The 3,573-nt window shown below is 44.7% G+C and overlaps 1 pseudogene; it reads right to left on the reverse strand.

The window, feature by feature from the left end:
• Positions 1-329: 329 nt before the first annotated feature.
• Positions 330-449, reverse strand: LOC136660814 (5S ribosomal RNA; annotated as a pseudogene).
• Positions 450-3,573: the final 3,124 nt, after the last annotated feature.

Below are 3,573 nucleotides of genomic sequence, written 5' to 3' on the forward strand. Positions count from 1 at the left end.
TCCCCATTCATTTCAATATTTCATTTTTAATATATGATGCTACCATTGTATGTGACTACATTTGGGGAAATGATACAGATTGTACAAATGTACTTAACAGGCTACTATATAAATGCTTTTAACAATGATACTAAATGGACTTACTCCTGGGTAAGTAAAACAAATGATTACATTTCAACTAACCTTATTGAGGGCACAATCCTAATGGTTGGCAACCCTCAGTCTCGAAAGACTATGGTATAAGCCTACAGCACCCGGTATTCCCAGGTGGTCTCCCATCCAAGTACTAACCAGGCCTGACCCTGCTTAGCTTCCGAGATCATGATATAAGCCTACAGCACCCGGTATTCCCAGGCGGTCTCCCATCCAAGTACTAATCAGGCCTGACCCTGCTTAGCTTCCGAGATCAGACAAAATCGGGCATGTGCAGGGTAACAGTTGCTGCATGGGCACAATCCTAACCTGCACTGGAACAGGCAAGCCAGGAGGCTTGCGCTGTATCCAGCGCAGGATTGTGGCCAGAAGTGGCTCAGCCAGAGGTAAGGGGAAAGGTTTCCCCTTACCCCTGGGTAAGGGCTGCTGGCCACAATGGGTCTCCATGGACTTGCGCCACCTCTGGGGTGGATTGAGTGTGGATCTTTGGCCAGTGCCCTGCTTAGCCGGATCCCTGAAGCACCCCTGGAGTAAAGGCCCATTTGCCCTCCCCTTGAATTCCGACCATTCTGGTAGCTGCATGCTCTTCTCTGCACTTAGAAGACCAGCTTGTGTCCATAATTATGCTCTTCCATGGGGAACAGAGAAAATTCCAAAACCAAGACAAGAAGCACATTTCATAATCAAGTCAGTGAACACATTTCTCTCCATTCTGATGATATTTTGTCTTATCTGGATATTCATATTTCGTTTGTATTTGCATACAGCTGGGGGATTGTTATTTTTGGGGGGAGGTGGCACACATCTGAGGAGAGCGGAGCAGCATCTCTTCAAGCCGCTCCGTTCTCCCTGGGAATGGGGGTCGGGATCTGGCATCACTGCTGACGCAAGCGGCTGAGGAGAAGCCGGCATGGAGGCTTATGTCAGCCTCTGCGGGCCGGCGCTTCTCCGAGCGCCAGCCTGGCTTCCCCTTGAGGAGGCACAAACGTGCTTTACTCCACGTTTGTCACCCTTCTAGGCCGGCCCAAGGGACTTGGGCTGGCATAGGGCACAGTTTGGATTGCACCCTTAGATCTTAATACTTATATACACTTTCCCCCTTCTCCCTTTTGTCCAAAGACTGGGGGAAAATATAATATATCCACGATGGTAAACAGTTATATTGATTGCTCAGACTCTGTCCTTTGGGAGTCATCATCTCATCATCCACCTTAAAATTCCTCCAGAAAAAGAGGCTGTGTCAAAACATAACACTGTTTCACAAACCTGAATCAGCACTGAGACTTTGTCGAGAGTCAGAACAGATTGATGCTTCAGAAAAGGTGGCTTCACGGTTACATGACTGCTATTTGTTCTGCAGAGACATGGTCTTTTCAAAGCCTTGTTGGATGAAAGCAAAACTTGTTCCATACTTTGGACAGATGGATTATATGGGTCCCTATACAATCATAGTTCCCCAGGACCCTCTTCTTAAATCTCCACAACTGTCCTGATCTCTCACCAGCTGTCCTTTTCAAGCTGTTCACCACCATGTATATACACTCAGCAGCTCCCATCAAGCAGCTCCCAGCAAATTGATTTCCTTAACACTGTGCACACGGCACACCCTCACTCAAGCCATACAAGTTCCAGACCACCCACCAATGTTCATGGCTTTTTTTTTGCATTGAAAAAGCCAACTTTCCAAGGTTTGATCCAACATCTGTTGATTCCAGTGGGATTCTTGATTTTTGAAAGGAGCTTTGCTCCAGTCTCCAAAGCATTGAGTTGAAAATTGTCCTAAATTTTATGACTCCTTCTGTTTCCTTTTACACCTGCGTATACCTATTGATGTATTTGTGTTCCATCCTATGCAGTGGTTGAAAAAAGTCCCTTGAAGTTTGTGCCACCTGTATGGGTCTCCCATGTGGAACAGGTGGGCAACACTCATGGAACTTTCCTCCACAGGAAAAGCACGAACACCAGCGATCAAAGCATCAATTCTAAAAAGATGCTTGTGATAACAGCTGGGCATAAAGTATGGGGGAAAAAAATAACAATCCCCCAGCTGTATGCAAATACAAATGAAATATGAATATCCAGATAAGACAAAATATCATCAAAATGGAGAGAAATGTGTTCACTGACTTGATTATGAAATGTGTTTCTTGTCTTGGTTTTGGAATTTTCTCTGTTCCCCATGGAAGAGCATAATTATGGACACAATCTGGTCTTCTAAGTGCAGAGAAGAGCATGCAGCTACCAGAATGGTCGGAATTCAAGGGGAGGGCAAATGGGCCTTTACTCCAGGGGTGCTTCAGGGATCCGGCTGAGCAGGGCACTGGCCAAAGATCCACACTCAATGGGCCCACCCAACTGAGCCAATCTCTGGATCTTTGGTACCATGGGCAGTGATAGTAAGGCACCATTAGGGCTGGGAGGGGTGCATTGTGGGGCAGCTTGGGGCTGGTTCCAGACCTGCCTCACACATTGGCAACGGTTCTGTAAAATAAGCAGGCTTAAGAAATGCTGTAACTCGTGATATGGAGAGCAACTTTCTATAATTGCTCTTGGCTTTTAATGTATTTGCTAGAATCTAGGAGTTTTTTAACATGTATATTTTTATTGTATTTGGAAGCCGCTTTGAATGCTGGAGAGGGAGATAAAGCAAGATATGTATGTATGTATGTATGTATGTATAAATAAGGCTGCAATCCTATCCACAATTACCTGGGAGTAAGCTCCATTCACTATGATGGGACTTACTTCTGAATAAACAGGGTTAGGATTGGGCTGTAAATAAATAAGCCAGCCAGCCACTCTGTTGTCCATAAAGAGCACAAAAATCAGTCTCTCTCATTCTCCCTGAGCTGAGGACACTATAAGATGTCACTGCTGGTGCTAGAACACTGGTATCGAGTACTCCTGGTGACTCACTTTCACCCAAAGCTGACCACTACAGAGTTATATAGCAGGACATTACTTCTTTGGGAGGAAAACACCCTGTTGCTCTCTCTCTCTCTCCCAGGCTATTAGGTTCAGGATTTGTGGACAAAATGGTTTCCCTGGAAAGAAGACTTTGAGAAACTAACTGGTCATTATTATTATTTTTTTAAAATGTTGGCTCTCATATTTATCAGGCGGAGAACTATCCCTATTCTCCCCTGTAGTGCAGCTTTTCCAATAGTTTGTTGATGGCTTCCTTGTCTGTCTGTCTGTCTGTCTGTCTGTCTGTCTGTCATTCTTTTGCTCTGCAACTTATTCCACAACTTTTTTTTGTTGTTGCAGCTGCAGCAAAGTGGCATATATAGTCTAAATGACAACCCAGTGTTATTCCATACAAACAGCAACAACAACTGCCTCTTTGGGGAGCTGAAATCACTAGGTAATTATTTATTGCGTATTTTTATATGGAGCTTCCCAACAACAACAAAAAACAGT

Source organism: Tiliqua scincoides, chromosome 9 (assembly GCF_035046505.1).
Source record: "Tiliqua scincoides isolate rTilSci1 chromosome 9, rTilSci1.hap2, whole genome shotgun sequence".
Lineage (NCBI taxonomy): Eukaryota > Metazoa > Chordata > Lepidosauria > Squamata > Scincidae > Tiliqua > Tiliqua scincoides.